General features: G+C 34.4%; 1 pseudogene; it reads right to left on the bottom strand.

The window, feature by feature from the left end:
* The window catches only part of LOC124451224, a 62,741-nt pseudogene that overhangs the window by 2,592 nt on the left and 36,678 nt on the right, over positions 1 to 23,471 (bottom strand).

Below are 23,471 nucleotides of genomic sequence, written 5' to 3'. Positions count from 1 at the left end.
AAACCCTGACACAACGAACTAATCACCAAGGCAAATGCCAAGCACAAACACTTTGCGTAATCTCAAGCTTACCTTGTTTGACACACCACTCTAGATGGCCATACATATCATCAAGAAGAATTTCAGCAAGAATATCAAAATACTGAGTAAAAACATCGATGATAGCATGTAGAGCGTGATTACAAGTTGTTGTCATCCATTCTGATTTCTATAAAAAAACATCACAAATTTCAAAACATCCTCAGCTGATGTCTCATTTTATAACGAGGAAATACAACACCTTATACACGGACTTTATTCTTATTTCCTTAACATTACTTCCTCCTGATTTAAAGAAAAAAGCATTCTTACAGGTGGGTAACTTTCACAAACGAGTGTTTCAAACCTTCCATACTGGTACAAATCGTTTACACAAAATTAAATCGGTAAGTGAATAGGGAATGCAAGAGGATAAGAATGGATAGAGAATGAAGTGAATACGAGTAGATATACAGAATGAAGTGACTCTACAATAAAAGTGGATAGAAGTGAATACGAAATAGAGGAGGATATGAGGGGATCATTGAACTAAAATACATGGAAAGCTACATGAAGCAAATAATTGAAGCCAAATCTTACACCCAGACACGCGTGTTTAGTGTTTCGAGATTCTCTCGCGGAGTGAAAATTGATCGAACTACACACGTGTCCGGGTGTAAAATTTAGCTTTAAAAAATTACTACGGTTTTCTATTACAGGTAGCGTTGCATGTATTTTAGTTCAATGGAGTGGATAAACATTTGAAATGGACGAGTGAATGAGGAATGAAGGTGGATAGACATGAACACATAAAATGAATATTATTCCATGTAGAACTGGATAGTCGTGTATGTAAGTTGACTTTTTGCGATATAATGTGTGTTTATGGCAATCATAGATAATAAGACCACAATAACGACATGTTATAAACTACGTGTTTTGAAACATGGTCGATTACGGGAGAATAATGACCGGCAAAAATGTTTCTGAGCCAATCAAAGCGCGCCATTTAGCCGGAATTGACCATATAATAAGAGCACAATAATGACAGATTTCTAACCTCCTGCCAATCTATCTGTCTGTCTGGTAGTTTCATGTTGTCGAAAATTCGAAACACGACTTTAAACACATCACGCCACCAATGTTGGAGAAACGTGTTCCCGTATGTTTTCATGATTTCAAACATCACGGTTAGGCCTCTAGTTCATGGATGGAAAATAGCTCACAATCAAATTATACAATACACACTAATCTATACAGTACATACAACTCAATATTTCCACCATACCTTGTTCTGACATCTAGTTTACATCGGTTGATGATACACGAAAGCTCAAAAAGGACTGGAAACCAGCCTTTCACCCAGATTCTGTCCTGCTCTGATATCCAGCATCCTCTACTTCGTAGTCTTTAAACGTCTGTTTATAAAAGAAAAGAAAACAGACACCATTGGAAAATGCTACACGAAAAAGCGATTGAAATAGATGATTTGGGTTTGATTAGATCTAAAGTGGTTAGCTTTGATGTGATTTGGCAAAATTTTAAATCATTTCAAAGGTGAAAAGAAAGTAGATTTGCAATCGTCTCACCACAGGATTTTTGGAAACAAATTTGGCACAATTTCGTATCAGTCTTATTGCTTCCATACTCGTGTCCGGAAACTTGCGTTGCATGCGAATGCCGAGAGACACTTCACGGCATCTTGAAAAGAGTCGATGGTCGCGGAGAAATATTTCTCAAAAATCGTGGCTGAAAGAGAAAATGGGGGATGTGAAATTTACACACTGATAATCTTGTGGGATAAATGAATCTGTCAAAGCTTTGATTTACATGTGCTGTTGAAAAAATAGAGAAACAGGGCTAGAAAAGTTTAAAAAACTCTGCCTTTTGACACGTAATTTGCATCAACGAAAAAATGTTTGATACATTTATTTCATTTCTCCATTAACTCTCGTTTAATTTTCATTCATGCATCATGAGGCGAACATGATGGTAAATAAAAGTTTATGGTAAATAAAAGTTCGACTTTATGGTAAATAAAAGTTTACCTCGAAAACGTATACGAATATGGCAGAATTACCATGGAAAAGAACGAACACATAAAATTCTTGTTGAAAAATAAACGAGTTCTCTGTCACATCCGAGAAACACATTTACTTAAATAATATACAAATTCATATTGAATTTAATTTCACAATATTTTACAGATGTCTAAGTAGTCCAAGCTTGGAAACGGATTCACCATCATTTCTTCAAACATATGCAACCATTTTTATTTTAAAATTTTAAACTTTACATCGATACAAGAACCTTACACAAGAGCACAACAGACAGGTCGGCGGTAAGATTAGAAGAAAAAGCTCCTTCCTTAAACTACAAACCTGTTGTTTGAAAAGCGAGTTCCACGATTCCTTCATCATGATCAGACGCAGTCCCGGCAATTCCCCCTTTTCCAAGAATTTCATGGATAATTGTCGCAAAGAGTCGACACAGAAGAACGCAACTTATTCATTAAGGTTACAACCACACTAAAATGGCACATAAATTACCTATGATGGAGAAGTACCATAGTTGGTAGAACATTGGATATGAAGGATTTGATTATCTTGTTTTTATACTTGAGATATGAAAGAAACTAGAACTGTGTTTTGAAATACCATCATAGTTCACAGTTGATCTGATACTTTAGTTGATAGGGCATTGAAAACGATGATTATCTTGTTACTATACCTGAGTACATCATGACAACGTGATGTTATTATCCATAATATAATGATACAATTTTAGTCGTTAATAATCGCTAACCTTGTTAAAATGATCTCCCAATACAGCCCATATTCGTGACCATTGCAGCCGAATACGACCCATATTGTAACAAGCAATCTCTACGATCTTCTGCAGACTAAACATACGTATCATTGTAGGATTGGAAAGCTACACTTCCGAGACTTGACGTAAACCTTCCACGAAATCGACTTACGAGAAAAACGATAACATTTTGAGATTTGGATACAGGAGATAACGATACTTAGGATTTGAGAACTGGAGATTTGGGATACTTGGGATTTTGGGTATTGGAGATTTGGGTACTTGGGATAAAGAATGGTCAGTGAATTATGGTCAAGTTAGATGTATAAAAATTTTATGAGATGCAGTTTAATGGATACATGCAAACCTACCGATAGCATCACCATCCAGTTTCACTGATCCCGTGAAAACTCTAAACGTAAAAAAACACAATGAAGAAGTTGAGATGAAGATATTCTGCTGAGAGAACATAACGCATGGACAGTGCACGAGTTCTTTAAAATTATATTTTAATGTTTATGTTCAAGGTTCTCTGGTTCACTTGAGCCTGAAGATGACTACCGCTAAGGATGTCAAAACGTCAGTCAACAATAACAATAACAGTCATTCTCAGGACTCTGCTAACATGGTCAATGAACATGTCTACATAGAGAATCATCCATCGACGTTTCTTGCTGTTACAAGCCCCACTCTAGCTTAAAGACAATTTCAAAAATTCGTGGGAGGGGGGGGGGCAGGGGCAAAGCCAGAACGCTGGATGGGAGGGGTGAATATTCATATATTTAGTTTTGCCTGACTGATTTGGTTTAAAAGCTATTTTAATTCGAAAAGAAATTAGTTGGTCACATCGGAATATATGACCATATATATGAATACCCACCTCTCCCCCTGCATTAAGGTTTTAGCTTCGCCCTTGGGGTGGGAAATAGGTCACAAAACACAATCCACATAGCTATCATTAAAGTAAACGTTACCTGTCAATTGCAACGACAACAATTTGTGCAGCGGTCTCCCCAATGGCTTCCTGTGAGCCAGCCGCTTTTTTCGAGTCAGCGGCAACAGGCATCCGACCTTCATAGAAATACAAGCAAAGAAAAGCACCCAACGTTAGTATTTGACATTTTTCTATGAGCGTCACAACAATGTTATAAGCAACCTGAGGTTATATCATAAGATGTCTTGTTGTTTGCGGTGAATGCTGTGGGTGAATTAGTAACACCGCTGGACGCCGTGTGAAGGTATCGCGTTTTCACACCAGTACCGATAAGTTGAGCCAATTCAAGTTGGGAAATGCATTTCAGTATCTAGAATGAAAACAATGACTTTAGGGAAACGTAAAAAGATGCGCCGAGCGGAACGAGCATTTGAGCAACGAAAATGAGTGTCCAACAAGACGAACATAAACGTTAAATACATACGTAGAAAATATCTTCAAATAAAAAATATCTTGAGAGAAAACTTCATTTTCTTATGCATATTTATTACAGATGTACATTTGTGATACGATTCTCTGATGAAGGGTATGAAATACGGTCAACAAAGCACTTGGAAAAATGAAAGTTAAAGACTGTAGCAATATCGTGAAGTTTCCACTACAGACAAGACCTAGACTTTTTCCTTTGATGAAAAAAACAACCGATCATATTTTCAGTCGTAGACACCAACCATAATATATAGCAAGACGATTCTCTCTACCTCGAGCCAAGACTTCCCGATGTAATTACCATCCGTTTGAGCGATGGTAAGAAGTGTCTTGATCGTCTCGATGTTCTTCGTTTTCATTTCATGAATATGCGTGCCACTGGTCGCAGTAAGTAAAGTGAACCTGGATAGCGCTTGTACGAAAGCATCTCTTTCCCACTACAATGTGAAAAGAGTTATTAGGAGTATCGAAAAATGAACTTAATGGTAAAGAATCTCCATTCATATTCCCTAGCATCATTTTAACTAACTGTAATCATTGAAAAACTTTTAAGAAAAGATTATTTCACATTCACATGCATCCTGATATATCCATACATGTACACAAACAGACAATTAATTCAAAGGTAAACAAACATCTGTTTTTATTGTATACATATGAGTATCATCTAAACCTTGAACATATAACACGCAAAGAACACGACGTGTATGTAACTACGTAAATATATTCATAAATTTCAACAGTTCAACATTCAACATATTTTTGAATATATATTTATGTCCGGAAAGGGTCACCAGGGATGAAAAGGTATGCAGAGACATTAATGTCGTTATTTCATACCCAAATATTAAAAAAACAGAATGTTGTGTGATTATCAACTTACAGGCATGCTGAATATGCAAGATATTCGTATTGCACAGCGGATTCCATCAAGACAAAATGAAGCAACAGAAGGATCGTCGTTGTCTTGTAGATTGACGCTGAACGCGGCAAGAAACGGACTCCATGCAACCTTAAACACACAAAACAAAATGGTCAACAATGGGGACTGGGGCCGGTTGTAAGAAGCAGATTTAGCTTAAGTAGTGGATTATCTCAATAGAAAATCCAGTCAAATCATTCACTGGTCAGTTAAAATATTAGATTATCAAACAAATTTACTCTTCGTCATCGTAAACATTCATTACACAAAATCATTACATAAATTCTTTTCTTTAACAAGATTATGATGAATGTCATCATGTTTTGAAATCTATGCCCCCCGTACTTGGCACAGTCCGTATAAGTTGACATCACAATTAACGCTTCGTTAATGAACCCTTACATACACCACAAACATTACCCTCAAGACTCCACCCCGCCCCCCGTACCTTGAACATTGTCTTCACGTGACCAATCTGTGTCGCCGTGACAAAATCCGTCTGAATATGACTCACGTCTTCCATTTGTGTTTTGGCGTTTTCCGCCATCTGCTCCATTTCCATAGAATACAACATACGACGATGTTTCTCACTTTGTAAATCTATAAAGTGGAAGCACAATAAAAATCTCTTTACTTTCATGAAAATGCATTGGAGCTCTCTTAAGACCAACACCGAACATCACAATATCCATTATAAGCCCTTTCCTACACCCATCTCAAGACCAACACCTCCATCTCAAGACCTTCACCTTCATCTCAGAGCTAGGACTCTACACTTCGCAGTCAAGACCTTTACCTAGCATCTGTACAATTTTTCAGTTAAGCCTTGATTCTCGTATTAATGTTCCAATACATACATGTAGCATCGTATCTACTGTTCACTTTTGGTGTATGTTTCATCTTGATTTCATTCTGTGCAATATCATCATAAATTGCTTCAAGATATTCAGATGGAAGATCTTTACTGTCATTTATACCACGATTCATTTGAATGTACTGCTCTTTCGTTATCTTCCGTTTAACCTGAAAGAAAATTTCACGTGATTACGATGTCGCATCTAAAGGCTCAATTTTTCACGTGATTGCAATGAAGGCTCCATATCAACGCCATGAAAATCTCGCGTGACCACAATGGAGTCACGTGATCTTAGACATAAAGTCACTTTTATAGAAAACCATTGCAAATGAAGTAAGTCTGTGTAACCTGTGAACTATGTAGATCAGTAGTCAACATGATGATAGAATAAGCCAGAACGTAGGCAGCGTCTGCACTAGCAAATACATCGTCACTAAAATATAAATGATAAATATAAAATAAAAGTTTATCATAGACAGTCTAACCTAGCTATATCTAGACATGTTTGTACATGAATAAGGTTGTAGAAACGTCAGTCAACAACAACAACAACAGTCCTTCTCAGGACTCTACGAACCTGGACGATCTACATCTACAAACATGTAACAATACTCCCAGTTCAAACAACTCACTTTACATCTATCTAACAGCAAATTGCAGTCCTCAAAACTCGAATAATAAAAGTTCGATGAGAAAATACATAAAAAAAACAAAAATCGTCAAAAACTAGTCCTAAATTATTGTTGATGTTAAATGAAAAAAAAATTAACACATGGTTCATAGACAAAAGTCATTTCGTAAGTTTCATTAACCAGCATGCAATGCGAGATGTAAAACAACAGATAACAAGACACAAATCATGTCCTTACTTTGGGTTCGTTTCACAGAACCTACTCGCAAATTCCTCCATGAGTCGATCGATCTTTTGCGCTTCACCGGGAAGCCGGAAGTTATGTAAGAACAATCGCAGAGCTTGCACAAGATTGGTACCAGTGAAATCCAACTGATCTATATAGGCGTACATTATCTCCCGTTCATATGTAGCAAATATAGGAAGACACGAGGAACAGTTGAGGATATGACGAACAGTTGAGGATATGACGAACAATATATCTAAGTGTACTAAACATACTGTTTGCTTATTTTGAACAGTGGAAAATCTTACTGAATTCGGTCAATATTATCCACTGGATAGAGAAATTTTGAGCATTTAAAAATTGTTTTGTTTTTTATGGACAAAATAACCAAAAGATTTGAAGATAATGCTTACTTTCAAACAGCTTTTGTCCTTTTACATGGAGTTTAATGCAACCTTAAACAAATTTAAACATTCTTGCTTTTACGATTAAATTTTCTGATTTACTATTTCATGTATCATGAGCAAACCATCCATGGGCTTCATGGCAAATTAACATAATCAACTTTTCTTGACTCAATTTATGTTGAAATAAATACTTAAGATGAGAATCAAACGTCTTAACGTGATTTTCACGTGATTGTCACGCGAGGGAGGTGTGAAAAAACATACTTACTGTCCTGGATCACCATTCAGCTCACCAATCATAGTCTAAAACCATAAAACGCAACACTGGGTCAAAATCAAAAGCAACATTTAATGTTTCTACAAATTCCTCAAAGATAGCGTGCAAGTGTGACAAAATGAAAACTTTAGTGAAAGAAGACAACATCATGTGAAATGAAACATAAGGATTGCAAGGGATATAGATGGTCTAAAATGATCCTCACCTTGTCTAGTGTATCATCAGTGTGTAAGAACTGAGATACTTCCGTTGCTGTCTCACCAAGGACACCTTCAGATTGAAGAAATTTAATACCTTTTGATGGATTCTTGTTAAATCTTAAAGTAAATCGTAAAATTGAATAAAAGTACAGAAGATAAGCAAAATTGTTGACCAAACTTACAATTGAATTCCCTTTTCTTTGGTCTCCTTCTTCTGTTTAAGACTCTCGAATTCTTCAGCATTATCGATGGCTTTTGTACTATTTAGAGACGACAGAGTAACCCCTGTTTTTTGAGATTGTAAATCACCGGGTTACCCGCCCCCCCCCGTTTTCATTCTCCTCGGTGCTTTCTTTTTCGAGAAATTGTTGGTGCACCATCAACCAGATCTGTCAGGAAATTTATATGGAAGAGATTAAACAAAAGTATTGAGGAATAACTATGATGATTTAGAGATCAATAAGGGATCGCGTGGATCATTAAGAGGTTAGCATAGATCATTAACAGATAGCCTAGATCATCGGGAAGATAGTATAGATTATTGAGAGATAGACTAGAACATTGAGGGTACAATGGGTCAATAATGAGTAACTATAAACATTAAGATATAGCCTTGATCTACCGCGAGACCAGCAAAGGTAAAAAAGATAACTAAGGGATAACTTAGATCCTGAGAGGTTAACTACAATTGTTGAACAACTAGTTACGATTAAGGACATTAACGTGTGTATAAGAAAATAATGGAGTACCTTCGATAAATAGGGGATACAGAGTATAGAAAGATGAGATCTTGATGGAGACAAAAATCGTCAGTGGAACCGATATCAAAAGAGGGGTACAACGGATCATAAAGCGATAACTTATCCAAATGTATAACAATATTAAGTTTATATTCGCTACATGCGAGTTTCTTCAGTTTCATAAAGATGTTAAAACTCACCAAAGTTATCGTCCACCTGAGAATCAGGTTTAAAGTAAAGATCCCTGCTCCATTCTACCATACATTTAAGAATAGAAACGAGACATTCCAGAACTTTGATACCAATATCGCGTTCTTGAACCTGGAAAAATCATATAAAAATAAGACGACATTGATACTATTCATATAAAAACGTGATAAAAAAATGTATTATAATCAACATTGTCAGCACAAAATATTAGAGACATGTTCTAGTCCTTTTCATGTTGATAGACTATGCTCCAGTTTTTTTCATGTTGATAGACTATGCTACAGTTTTTTCATGTTGATAGACTAGGTTCCAGTCCTTTTCATAATAATAGACTACGTTCCAGTCCCTTTCGATTGGCATAGATATGAACAAGAGAATGTAGAGAAGTAAACATTATGAAACATATTCATCAACTTACTGGTGTCGCTCCTAATTCAATAGCTTGACGTCCATGGGCAACTTTAGACAAATCATTGATCAATCTTTGAAAGATATTCGACAAAGCCAATTCACAGTTGTAATTTAAATATATATCAACGACCGTCTGTGTGTCTGCAATAAAGGACACAAATGGACATTAATGGCTAATATGAATCGATATTAATGGATGACAAGAAGATAAAATCAAAAATTTAATTGTTGGTATATTGATAATTAGTAAGGGAAAGGTCACACCTCACTTCTTGTACACCCACGAAGAAAATTCGAACAAGAGGATTGTGAAGACTGAATATAGGATGGGATTTGGAAATAAAAGATGTTTAATTGTTGTACAGGGTTAAGCCAACGGAGGAGACATTTGGTAGAACTTGAGACAATGTCAGTGCAAGCTTTACACCGAATGTTGACGGTTTGCACCAGCTAGAGAGTTCTCACAAAAGTCTCAAGGCTTGCATAAGCCAGTACAAACACAAAAAAAATCTTTTAGTTCTTTTGTAAATAATAGTAATGTGAAACAGACAACTTCAAGAAAAAAGTTTAAAATTTTTCTCTAACATGTATTTATGATTCATTTGCAAATTATCTTTGATTGATATAATTGATGTAGCTCAGATACGAACGTTTGTACAGGCTAATGCAAACACAGTTTAAGTTTTTATTAAGTAAATAGTGATGTCGGATGAATAGCTTTAGAACATTGAGTTTTGATGTCGTTAAACATTCACGGTGTACATTAAAAAAACACAATTGATTTTATTAAACTTTCTGATGATCAGTAAAAGACTCTCAATGAAAACAAAAGGTTTCTAAGGAAATAAATGATCATAAAGTTCCGAAATTTTCATAGCGTGACTAAACTTGAGAACTGACAACGCTACTCAACGCAATCGCTTTTATAGAAAATTGATCGATGATATTTCAAATATTAGTTGTTTATATAAATACCTAGGTAGAAGCGTACAAACTTTGGAGGTACTTGTCTTCTTTGGCATAAGAGAAAACTTCAAACAAAGTACCAATGATTAAATATGGTTTATTACATTGAAACAAGAAGGAAAACTTTCTCAGAAAACAGGCAACATTAAGTTGTCGTACTTCATGTAATAAAAGATATAATATCTTTTAACAAAGGCTCCTTTCACGAGGTTAAGGCTTCTCTGCACTAGGTTAAATTAATTTCTCATTTGGCATTTTCCGTTTTTTGTTAAGTACTTTCAGTAATATATGTTAGTAATGATTAGACTTTTAACTATTGTCTTTAACTAAGGTTGTTCTTACACTTCCAAACTCCTAAATTTGCAGGTATTGACAACAGAATGGTACCCAAGAAACTGCACCAGAGGAAGAGGAAAGCCAAAGAGAAGATGGAGGGACGAGATCGAAGAGGAAACTGGAAAGACCTGGATGAGGAGAGCTAAAAACCGAATCGAGTGGAAGAAGTTGTGGAGGCCATCTGCCAGCAGTGGCGTGAACGGCTGATGATGATGATGATGATGATGATCGCACTAGCTACAGAAAAGGACAAGAGCTATTTTCACTTTACTATGACATTATTCCAGTAATGCAATCATACCATATCATGAGATTATAACGTCATCACAAGAAATCGTCATGGATGAATATCGTTTGATTTTCATGAATATCGTTTGATTTTCATGTTATCAATTATTACTTAAATACAATCTCACAATAAACACTTCATTGCACAAGTCACCACAGCTTCAAAGTAGATCGATATAAGAAGTAGACAGAACTATTGCTACTTTATTTTGTTGTATTTTTACTTGTTACAAAAAAAGAAGTACAAGAAAAGGTAATTTCAACATTATTGCTACAAACTGTAATATGTAAAGAAAGAAATACATTTGATCATAAAAACCAGTAGATACAACACAATGTAAATTCCTTTCAAATACATTATGTTGTATCTACTGATTTTTATTGATTCGGTCAAAATGGAGCGATACAAGCAAATGAAGGAAAGATCGACGAAATCATTAATGGAAAAGACGTACAAAGAGGTTGGTCGTCTTAATATTTATCAAACATAAACATTTGATAATAATGAGTGGGGCAAAGTCCATAACCATGAACTAACCAACGTGAGTCACATGAAAGCAATTAAAATTATTCTATAGAGCAAGAGAAATTTTCTCAGTCGATCACAAAAATTATTTATGAATTTGATGTTCTGCTTTTTTGGCTTTGTTGCAATGACTTAATAATTCTGATTTCCAAACACAAACACAACTTATAATAAAAATTAAACGCATTTTGATAATCATCGTCAGAGAGCTAAACCTTTATATTTTACTTGCTACGTCTTTTTTTCTGTCATATAATCATAAACAAGTTATAAGCAATTTGATGAAAAGTAGACAATTGTTTGGGTTCGGATCAAGTTTTTGTAGGCCCCAGGTGGTTCAAAAACTATCTCTTCCCCCTAACTGACAACCTTTATCTACAAAAAACATTAAAAATTGTTTTAGAACAAAAATAGCTACAATAAAAGTTGTGATATTTACTAAGAATGTTTCCGCTAAAGCGTTAAATACAAAAGTTGTTTTTTTCAACAATAATTTTCTTACAATGATGAGCCCAACGTTTCTTACGATGTGTTTTACTTACATAAAATTTCATCTCATTCATAGTTTGTAATAAAATGCCCAATTGACATCTAATGGAGGCACTCCAAATTTTGTCTGTAATATGAAGTTTTATAAAAAAAACTAAAATTCTTTCTTCCGAACTACGGTTTTTGCTTTACTTTCGCCACACAAAGACAATAGTACCATTAAAAGTATTTACTTTGCGCGGAGCTCTCAAAACCGCTCGTCATGTAACCACCGCCACAACGTCTTTTCCATGATCCAGCGAAGAGAAAGTTTGATATTCTACTACAAACAACATGTCATTCAGAAATAGAGATGTTTAATAAAGACGTTAATCAGTCTGTGTAATATGGTATGGGCTCAAAGCCTTATGGATTGTGGAACTGCTAGGGAGCATATGTGGCACTCCCCTTAAAATAGTTGTTTTGGGTAGGGAAATTATAGAGGTTTGGAAGGTGGTTGCTTTTGTATTTTCATTTGGTATGTAGATCGTCTACTAATGTTGTTGCCCGACCAAGTCCAGCAAAACCCTGGAAGAATTTCTGATCAGAGTTCAGCCAATATTTTCATGCTATTTTCCCAACGTCCCATTTTGTTTGTCTTGTGAAATGCGGAATTATATATTTAATATGCTTACTTTATGATGTCATGTCAGTTTCGTAGATGGAAACTAATGATGACCGTGGGCAGGCCAGACCAGGGTAAGACTGGGACGAATGTGTAGTGAGTATTTTGAAATGTGTAGTGAGTATTTTGAAATGTGTAGTGAGTATTTTGAAATGTGTAGTGAGTATTTTGAAATGTGTAGTGAGTATTTTGTAATGTGTAGTGAGTATTTTGAAATGTGTAGAGTTTTGAAATGTGTAGTGAGTATTTTGAAATGTGTAGTGTAGTAATGTGTAGTGAGTATTTTGAAATGTGTAGCGAGTATTTTGAAATGTGTAGTATGATTTTGAGTGATGTTTTCGTATTGTTTATTATGTTTTCTAAATTATTTTTCTGGTGACCCGTACCGGCCACCGTAGATTATAACGTCATCATGAGAAATCATCATGGATGATTAACATACAATAACATAAAAGGATTAACTGACCTCAAACCAAAATTCACATGAATATCAACTGAGCTTCATACGATAAATTCTTACTTAAATACGATCTTATATATTAATGTAAACAATTGGACAAGTCACAGGGGCTGGTTGCACAAAAGGTGGATAACTCTTATCAATAGGATAAATCTCTTTTTCACTTGATCAAATTTTTCACATCTTCATCAAAAGAAAGGGATTGTCACACTCCCCACAGTCACTGTTCAAAGTCTCTGGCTAATAATACATGTCACGTGACTTGCTAACATCGTCACATTTGCGTCATAAATAAGATTTCACAAAAATTTAGAAATGCCATCATCAAAATTTTCACTGAAAACTATTTTTGGTGGAAATACTAAATTGCTAAAAGCTTGTCTTTCACAATAATTTTACATTTCTACTAGTCACGCAATCATACCATGTCAATGACGTCATGAGATTATAACGTCATCACAGGAATTCACCATAGATGATTAAGATACAACAACATAAAAGGATTAATTGATCTCAAACCAACATTCACATGAATATCAACTGAGCTTCATATGATCAATTCTTAATTAAACATGATCTTTAAGCAAACAATTTCACAATTCACCAGGGGCCGAATGCAAAAAAGTTGGATAACAATTATTCGAAAAATAAATCTCCTTTCCAGTTGATAAACAATTTGAGATCTTCATGAAAGGCTGGGAATTGTCACACTCCCCGCAGCTACTGATCAAAGGCTCTGGCTAAAAATACATGTCACGCGACTTGTTAACATCGTCACAGTTGCACAATAAATATATTATTTCACACTAGTTTGGAAATACATAATTAAAATATTTGCTGAAAACTAATTTTGGTGTAAATACTAAATTACAAATCACACAAAATACGCAAAATCACATTTCCATACTGTATCAGGTATTCCAAATCATCTTTATTTTCTCGCTAAGTCGGTTGATGCAGAAGATTAAAAAAATTTGTCTTAGAAGATCTGACTGAGCAGAAAACTTGCGTACATATTTTTTTTGAAAATGTATGTAATTGTATTTATTAAACGCAGTGTTTTGGGAAATATACCCAAAGGCCGAGAAATATAAAATAGACGTGAATAATAATGATAGCTACAATATTGTTATGACAAATGACTTCGCTTGGCCCCAAATGTGGACACTGTTTTTTTTTCCAAAACAAAACGAAATGGGAGGGAAAACCGGTGGATCCGGTAAAAAACCCTCCAATAAATAAAAAGATCAAAATTTAGAAAAATTTCCTAAAATTTTTGTTGTTTTAAGATGTTTCATATTTTTGTTGTTTTCAATGATCCCGATGATCTACTTTAACATGAAGCGTAGTCAGATCGTAGCTTCGTCGTTCGTATCTTAAATTCACAAAGCGACAAATAACACGTCGACAAAAAAGCGGCGACAAAAAAGTTGGCTGGCTACCCTACTTATTGACACCGCAAATATTTTGTGTTTGAACGAAAGAAACGAAAACTTTAGTAGAGAACAAAAAATGAAAGAGTGCAGAATGTTAACAAAAATTTTCATGAATAGACGAAAAATAAAAACTAATAGCAGCTCATACATAAATCATATGAAAAATTTATTCAGTACGTTCGGCCTGATCATTCACCGACCAATAACAATGAAAAATGAAATGACCAAAGTGACGTCGTGACTTGCATACAAATTATTTTTGATGTCTACTAGATTTCATTCGATCAAAATTTCTATGTTGCTTTATTAAGACCTTCATTAATAGCTGGCTTTCACTCGTGTGTTTCGTCCGAAAATTTGACAATTGTGAAAATTTAGTTTTACGGAAATTTTTAACGGTTGAATTTAAAAATGCGTTATACTGATTAATAGTATGCATAACGAAAGTCGCAAGTAGGGATCATTCAATAAGGACGCTTGTTTCTTCGTGCTTCTGTCCAACTTGATCGTTCATTCAATGTCTAGTTATTACGCCTACAGACATAGCTACTCTATAAAAAAACACATTATAAATGTAAACATAATGAATGAATAAAGTCAGAAATTATATATTTTGAAAAGAACAAAACTTTAATACCTGATTTTCAAGCATTGTCTTGCTCCGTCGGATCCAGGCGCCTCAGTAGGTCTCTTCCACTTTTTTCACAGCGCAGTTTTTACGTATATATCGTAACGTGTATATCGTAACATTTTTATCTTAAAAATTCAATGAACCCTACTTGCAGCATTGCAATTTTGTTTATAAACGTTCAATAAAATTAGTAAAAAGTAACGAGTGAAAGCCAGCTATTTTCTCACAGCAGTTGACATCTTTTATGGACATTTTTTTAGCTAATATGGGTGTTTTTCATGATTATGGTTCAAATTATATAAATAGACCATCGGGATCCTTTTTGAATATCACATGCAGTTACTCATAGCTATAAGTCAATTTTAAAGCTCATCTACTCAACTTACAAACCACAAGACATGGATCATGTTTTTCCACTCGCTTGTTTTCCATCTTCGTAGATTATGGTCCAATCATTTCAATATTAATGTTCACATGTACAAATGCCGTTAGCCAATGTCCATTCAATATGTTTGTACCATTCCATACACATAGTTATCAACGTAACCAATCGAGGGGCTACTGGTATTATGAATCACCATTTCGATAGATTACTCTTTACAATGCACTCTTATGGTAAATTAAAGTGAAGGAAAAGAGAACACTTCAATACCCCAGTTATATCATCACTCAAAGAATGCTTTGTGCAGATTTGAACTCCTATGAATGTCAGCTGACCACCTTTGGGTGGGCTCATATAACAATGGGGCCCATCATCATTATATAAACAAACAACTGACATCCACAAAAAATCCAAACTACAAATGAACATTCTTGGCCATGAATCACCACGACACATGAGTAATGACAAACTAGTAAGAGTAATTGAAGTGAATGACACAGGTGGTAAAGGGACTTTCACAACTCCATCCATGTGGGATCTACAATATAAGAAAATATGAAACACCTGTACGACATTTCGTGATGAAGAACTCTTCATATTACGAGGCCTACCATTAAGACTAGTTGATTATTCCATGCAACTCATACTTCAGTAATCCGTCAATAAAAAGACAAAATTCACCTTTCTTTCTACAACGTTTAAGTGACTAAGATCTTGTTGTTAACATTTGCTTAATTTATGTCATGACTAAAATTTTTTTTTGTGATTGGCTCCTTAGGAGCTTTTCACTTTTCAGTAAGACAACAAGTAATCCTTCTACGTATTTGAACAAAAAATTCATCAGAATCTACAATTTTTTTGGCGTTTTAATGTCGTTATGCAAAGCAAAGATGCAATATGTTGTAGGTTAAGATTCATGAGACGATAATGAATTTATAAACTGGACTTTAATCTTGTCCAAATATTAATTGAATCTTCAATCATATGTTGCTAAGTTAAGTTTAGGAGAGAATTTAAGGGCGTTCTGTTTTCTCCGAGGTTCTACTACTAAAAATATAGTAGAGAATCGTAGAAAAATGAGCAAAAAACAATTACGGCTCTCGTTCATTGCAAGTCTACACCTTAATCTATGAAAACTATACTTCTATGCATTGAGAGTTTCACAAGAGCAATAGAGATAAATGCAAATACAAAATATCATTTATCGTCAGTTTAGTCACTTACATTTGTAGTTTCCAGCCGTAGGATCTATTTTCATACATGATTTTGAAACAGGTAACTTCGTGTGTATCATATGTCATAACGGTTTTCCTCTTTCAAATTTCTTTTTGCTGCTGCTATCAACACTTAGGATGTGATACGGATAGTATATATCTGTACATCGTGGCTTTCAAATGTTTGAATATGTGCGGTATGTCCTTGTTCAGTAGCATTCAGATATTGGTAGTCTTGATTTTTTATCAACACGTTTAAGTACATCTGTAATCAATTGAGACGTGTTTCGGTAACTAGTCTTCGAGGAGAGTTGAAGGCAACAACTTTATTTTGCTTGGCACAATCACAAATCTTTATACTTGTCATCTATGTGTAAAGTCTTGTTCCACCTCATATGAACAACATTTACTTTCCATGACGCCTCGTGGTTTATATGTGGCTTGAAGTGGATGATGTCTTTATAAATAGTGTTAAGCATGTCATTATATGTATTTGTTCCGCATGATTGTTTAACCCTCTGAGAGCCGTGCCTTTTCAAAAGTTCTTACACATCTAGTTTGGTGATTGTTGCTTGTGAGGTACAACGGCCTCTATAAGGTTAAAATTCATTGTTTGTACTGGAACAAATTACCGGATATCTATCAAATCTAATTTTTAAAAATAAAACGTATTGTTGCCAAACAAAAGAACTAAGCTCTCCCTTCATTAATATATATGAAATGCTACTAACAATTGACTATTTTTCAGCGATATTACGTCAATTTTTTATTAATTAAATTATTCCGCACATTAAATAACGCTAATATTATAATTTTGGTCTAGTAGATATTGGTGACGTCAATCAGAACGCCTTTAAACCAATCTCAGAACCTTAACTTATCCAGACATGACTGCAAGATTCAATAAAGATTTCCTCAAAATTAAAGTCTAGTTTTTAAATTCATTAAAGGATATTGGCAACGAAAATTTTTATGGCATATTTTTGAACCTTTGTGATGTCTAACAACTAAAATAGAAAAATTTTTTCTCAAAAATATTTTGTTGCTGAGATATTTGCAGCAAAAGTTTTATAAATTGCGCCATCTTGGATAAAATTTTGATAAAATTATCTCGACCGGTAGTGACGTCATTGGCTGGTGAGCAGTCAAAACAACAATACAATATACTTTGTGATTGACTGCGTTACAACACATTTAAAGCGTATTTTACGGGTTTTTTTTGCTGTAATGGATGACATACACGAAAATCAACCGGGTGAGGTTCTGCCCTATCAATATGAACCTGAAGTGAAGGCCAAAACTAGTGAAGAAAGTGGTTCCGAACAGAAGAGTGAGCAGAGCGACTTGTCCTCGTCGGAGGATGAAATACATGCTGAATTTGAGAAAGCAAATGCTTGGCGCCTTCAAACTCTTAGTTGGTGTAAGTGTGGACATTGTACTTTGTCAAAAAAGGCAATCGATTTTGCCACGAAAAAGCACTTGAATACGATGAGTATGAGGCTTTGCTAGGCCAAACAGAAACTCAAGGAGAGTATTGCTTGACAACACACCAAGAATTTAGGGACAATATGCTCTCAGATAGTGTGTTAAAGATAGACGTGTGTCGGCATCTTGAAGAAAACTGGCCCCTGTCTGATGAGGATCTAGAGAGAGTACACAAGCTGTATCGACTAGTTGCCTATCAAAGATGTTCTAGGTGGATTTTTCAAATTTTGGGGAAGAAACATCGAAGACCAGTTCCTGCTTGTGTTTATGCTAACATACGAAAACGCTTCGCGTCACCAGACGGACTTTATACACATTTTAAATACGCATATTATCACGAAAGACCGTAAATTTAAAGTCTTAGACAGACGCTCTTTGATGTTCTTTGTTATGATCTGCAATTGCAATGCCATATCATTGTCAAAGGGTTGTCACGAACTGCGCAAAAGCAAAATGCATGAGTGATCCACCCAAAACTTGTATTCATTCATAAGTTATAAAGTTAATCGAAAAGTGTACTTGTACATTGTGCACGCAAACACGCACGTAAAACATTACGGATAAACGAAACTCTACAGTCATGAACAAGACATAGCGGCTTAGAGCTTATCACCTATATAAAACTACATAATCTTTCAAAGACTCTTATGTATACAAATAATAAATTAAACGTATAACTCATTTGTTGGTCACAGGTTTGTAATATGTAAAATGAATTATTTCTATTGCACGAAATGTGCAGTGTATAAAACGCGCTTGTTGTTGTCTGGGCTTACACTTGGTATGTCGCGAAAGCCTAGTTGTAAGATCTGCTAAAATAAACTTTTCTACGTCTTATAACGACTAAATATTGGAAAAGTATATAAGCGTGATAAACTGCACAACTTTTGTTAATCTTAACAACCACCGACTGTTGTTTTTGTTTTAAAATTCCAGTGAACAAATGTGCTATATATTATTATAATACTATTATTTTATATTGTGTCATTCAGTGGATACCAGCCAATGACGTCAGTAATGTATTTCGGCATAATTTAGCATAAGGCTTTTTTTCCAAAATGGCGGATAAGGATTCAACTTTATGTCAAATTTTCTCAACAGCAAAATTCAAAAGAGACACGAAAACACGAAATTAAGTATTCCATAGCTATCTATGATAAACGTATGAAAAAAAAATTTTCGTTGCCAATGTCCTTTAAGGTCTAATGAATCCTAACCTACTCTACAACATCATGCATCGTTCCTTTGCATAACGACATTAAAACGCAAAAAAATCATAAGATTCAAAACGATTTTTATATTTAAACGCGTTGAACGTGGTCAAGACGTGGTCGCGTTATATTGACAACTACAGATTGAAAGATTTGGTTACAAAATCCTAGTTTAAAGATGATTTCTTTTGTTTTTATTCAAATTGTAAAAATAGACCACCGTGATCCTTCATGATAACCTCATATTAATGCAAATAAAATTTGACACTTATGAACTCATTTAAGTTCTATAAAACCTGGATCATGTTTTTTCATTCTCTTTTGCATTTGCCTATTTTCATTTTTATAGAATAAAGTCATTATAGAATGTCGTCAGTTTTCATAGTCCAATGTAAATGTTCATACATACGTATGATTTTGTACAATGTTCTTTTAATAACTTTATATCATTCCATTTATGGTGTAACCTCCATATTTAACCAATACAGTACAGATATCAGGGACCATCCTTTCTGAACAAATTTGCCACTATAGGTTAAACCTTTTAGTGGCGAATAGTAAAACCATTCACATTACAAAGATTATAACCAGACCTGTTGATTTCTGCCATAAATTTCTTACTTCGCCAGTAAATACACAGTACTTACATTTCATCTTTATAAAGTTAAATGGACCTGACTTACGTTAAAGCTCAAAATAGGAAGAGAACAGTTGGGCAAATCAGGGGTGCGATGTGTCCCAGAATTTTTATGTCCTTAAGTCAGATCCGCCATTTACGCATTTGACATGTTGTAAGGAATTTTTAGCTCAATTTTGCTTTTGATACTTCCTGAATTCTTTACGCGTTTTATTGTCATATCGATTTATCAATATTGTTGCCAATGAAGAGCCAGGCGGAAAGCGGATTCTCAATATAAATATTAGAGCTCAACAAATAATTTTAAACATAGTCATAAACAATACCATGTTAAACAATACCACGTTGTTTGTGGTTGAAGGTTGCAAATCGCCGTCTGCCTTGTTATATTCTAGACTAGAATTCCTAAAAATTAGTAAGTGCTGCCTGTGTGAGTTTGAAGTATATGAGAGTAAATTGATTGACAAAGGAGCCAATGGTTTAAAATTTTGCTAAAACACAGGAATTGTAATTTTGTTGACCTGAGAGTAAAAACCAATGAGAACATATTTCAATATCAATGCCACATGCACACAGCTTTATTTTTCTACAACAAATGCTCAATCTCGTTTATGTGGTCCACAATTTTTACGGAAACTGATGAATAATATTTTTGTCAATAGTTACTATATCACCCTAAATTTATAATGTCTTGGTAAAGAATGCATCCTCCAGCATCTTGCATTAATGTGTTTTATGCACAAAAGTAGACGTAGATTTAGCAGAGCACATAAAATTTTGAGAGTTTTTGATTAAGGGCATGAAAAACAACTTTCATTTTGATAGATGACGTTTGTTACAAAAGATATACACCTTTAAGACGAGTTACACCTTTAAGACATTTTAATTTTCAAACAATTTGAAGGAAACGTATACTACGTTAAAAAACGAGCGAAAATGTACAACAGTAAAATTGGGCACGACTGTCGAAGAATCGGGTCATCTGCTGGTTCACTTACACCCTTACCCTTCGTTTTTTATTTATTTTACAAACGAGAAGTACAATTCATTACGAGAAGTATTTCTATGCTATATGCGTTAGAATTTTAAATTATTTTAATCTATTTATGGTAATGGTAATTAATACAGGACACGAGTCGAGCTTTTCTTTAACGTCGTCGGCTGTATTCACTCTTTTATCGCTTTGCAAGTTCTCGCACGAAACAACAAAAATAATTGATCAAGCAAGCAAAAGAATGTTAACGGAAACTAACTTATTAACGATATTTTTTAAGTAATTGGTTTGAACCCGCGGGAGTGTCGTTACATGTTTGTGGATGTAGATCGTCCAGGTTAGTAGAGTCCTGAGAAGGACTATTTTTGTTGTTGATGTTGACTGACGTTTCGAGAACCTTAGCAGTAGTCATCTTCAGAGTCAAAAAGAAGTTACTTGCTATCTTGTCAGCCGAAGTCCATCTGAACGTCTTCGCATTATCCAGAGACCTTTTCCCAACGCAACTTAGGGAAGAGAACAATCAATTTTGTGACGTGTCCTTGTGAAAACTTGATCAAGGATCTCGGACTGATGCAATTTTCGCCCCACCTCGACGTAATGCTCCAACGTAACTCTTTATTTGATAACTGAAGTCTGAGTGAAATACTGAGCGATGTTTCCAATGAAAAGATTGCATCATTAGACATATTTCACAATTTTGAATATTATTTAGGAGACCGTCTTTGTATTGATTCGCGAATGTTTACGTTTTGTTAGATAAAGGTAAATAACAGTAATAGCAACAAAAATTGGCGACGATCAATCTTTGTGGTTAAGAAAAATTCCTAGATTTGAGATTTTTATTAAGTTTTAGCTTAAAGTACACGAAGCGAAGTAACAAAGTAATAAAAATTATGAAATCATTAAAATAATCAGACTGAGGCATTTGCATTAGTTGCATCACCCTCGATACATGACCAACAATGTTCCATGTGATACTCTAGGATATCAGCTAAGGTTTTGTCTTAATCATTCGGATATGGATTAGATGTGAAAAGCACACGTTTTACGAAATTCTTATCAATAACAATTTTCTCGTTCAAAGTAGAAAATTGTTCAGTTCAATGATAGATTTGTGTGTCGATAAACAGTAGCAAATTCTGTGTTCGTTAAAAATGGAGAAATTTACAAAAATGACTATATACCTTCAAGACCATATTTTCAGACTTGAAAGTGCATTTTAATCTTTCTCTTATACTTTTTTGACATTTTGGCTTTTTGAATCGCTTCAAAGGTATGTGAAAATTATTGTTTGTAAGGGTTTCCCTTGGGCGCGGAATTTCGGCTAAAATCCCCAGTGGTTTTTTCCTTTTCAGTATTCTCCAAGTTCTCGTGCCTTCGGTTGGGTCTAAAAAACAGTGACCTTAGTGAGAGACTAAAGTTCTACTTCATGTTATGTACAATCATCAAAACTACAGACAGAATTCATTTTGTAAAAGACGTTTTTTGAGTACGTGCTCCAGATAAAGTTAACGTGACCATGAACCATTTTTGACCGTCTGACAATCTTCGGAAGATTAAATTTCTGAATTATTTTACGAATTGATGATTTAATTTACCAAAAAATGGCACACACATCTTTTAGAAGCTGTACAATTTAGTCTTTGGTTTCGATTCCCAATACACTGTTTTTGTTTTAGAAATGCCCATATTATAGTTGAAGTTTTTAAGTAATTTCTGACGTTAACATCAAAAATTGTACATTGTAATAGGAAAGGCATTTATGGCTATACCTATATTTAAAATAATTATGTTCTCAGTTATAATTTTATTGGCAAATGTATGTGGTCAAGTCTGAAAACGAATTTTTTTGAAATTCATTCACTAGGAATAAGTCTTTAAAGTAAAGAAGATGATTTTTTTCTTTTTACGTAGTTTATGTTTAGAAAAGAATAGCCATTTTTCATGACATATTATAGTACATACGAATGCTTCAAATAATAGTACACACGAATGCTTCAAATTATAGTACATACGAATGCTTCAATTTGATTAAATGAAATTTTGGCTTTCTAAAAATGTTCATAATGGTTATTGACACTTCCATCCAATTTTTGGGGTAAATGGGATTATAATTTACATTTGTTTCCCTCAAGTGAAAGGTGGTCCTCTAGCTGGTGGATAGTGAATTTCAGCAGGTGATTTATCAGCTTTATCTACCGCTTCATAAGTTACAAAGCATACATATTTACTAAGTGTTATAAAATATCCCTTACAATTCAGCCCAATGTTATACTTGGAAATGTACAATTACTTATGACGTTTTAAAGTGCCGATGACATGAAAATTTTTATTTTTTCAATCACCAGAACTTTTGAAATGACATTGTACTTTCTAAAAAAATTAATGCATATCTCTTTTCCTTTGCGAGATATTGAAGTTTTTGTTATTTCTATTTTATCTAACTTGTGACGTCATATTGCATAATGAGTTCTAAAAATTTTTCTAATACTCTTCATTTTCCTGACAACTTTAGGTTGATACTAATAGCGAGCATTTTATACCATTAAGCACGTCAAAACAAATGGAACTATTTCCTTGTGAAGGAAAGTATCGTTAAATATACCTAATACTCCTAGCTCTC

This window comes from Xenia sp. Carnegie-2017, unplaced genomic scaffold (assembly GCF_021976095.1).
Source record: "Xenia sp. Carnegie-2017 unplaced genomic scaffold, XeniaSp_v1 HiC_scaffold_24, whole genome shotgun sequence".
In the NCBI taxonomy this organism is placed as follows: Eukaryota; Metazoa; Cnidaria; class Anthozoa; order Malacalcyonacea; family Xeniidae; genus Xenia; species Xenia sp. Carnegie-2017.
This window is presented reverse-complemented; position numbering and strand designations above follow the sequence as displayed.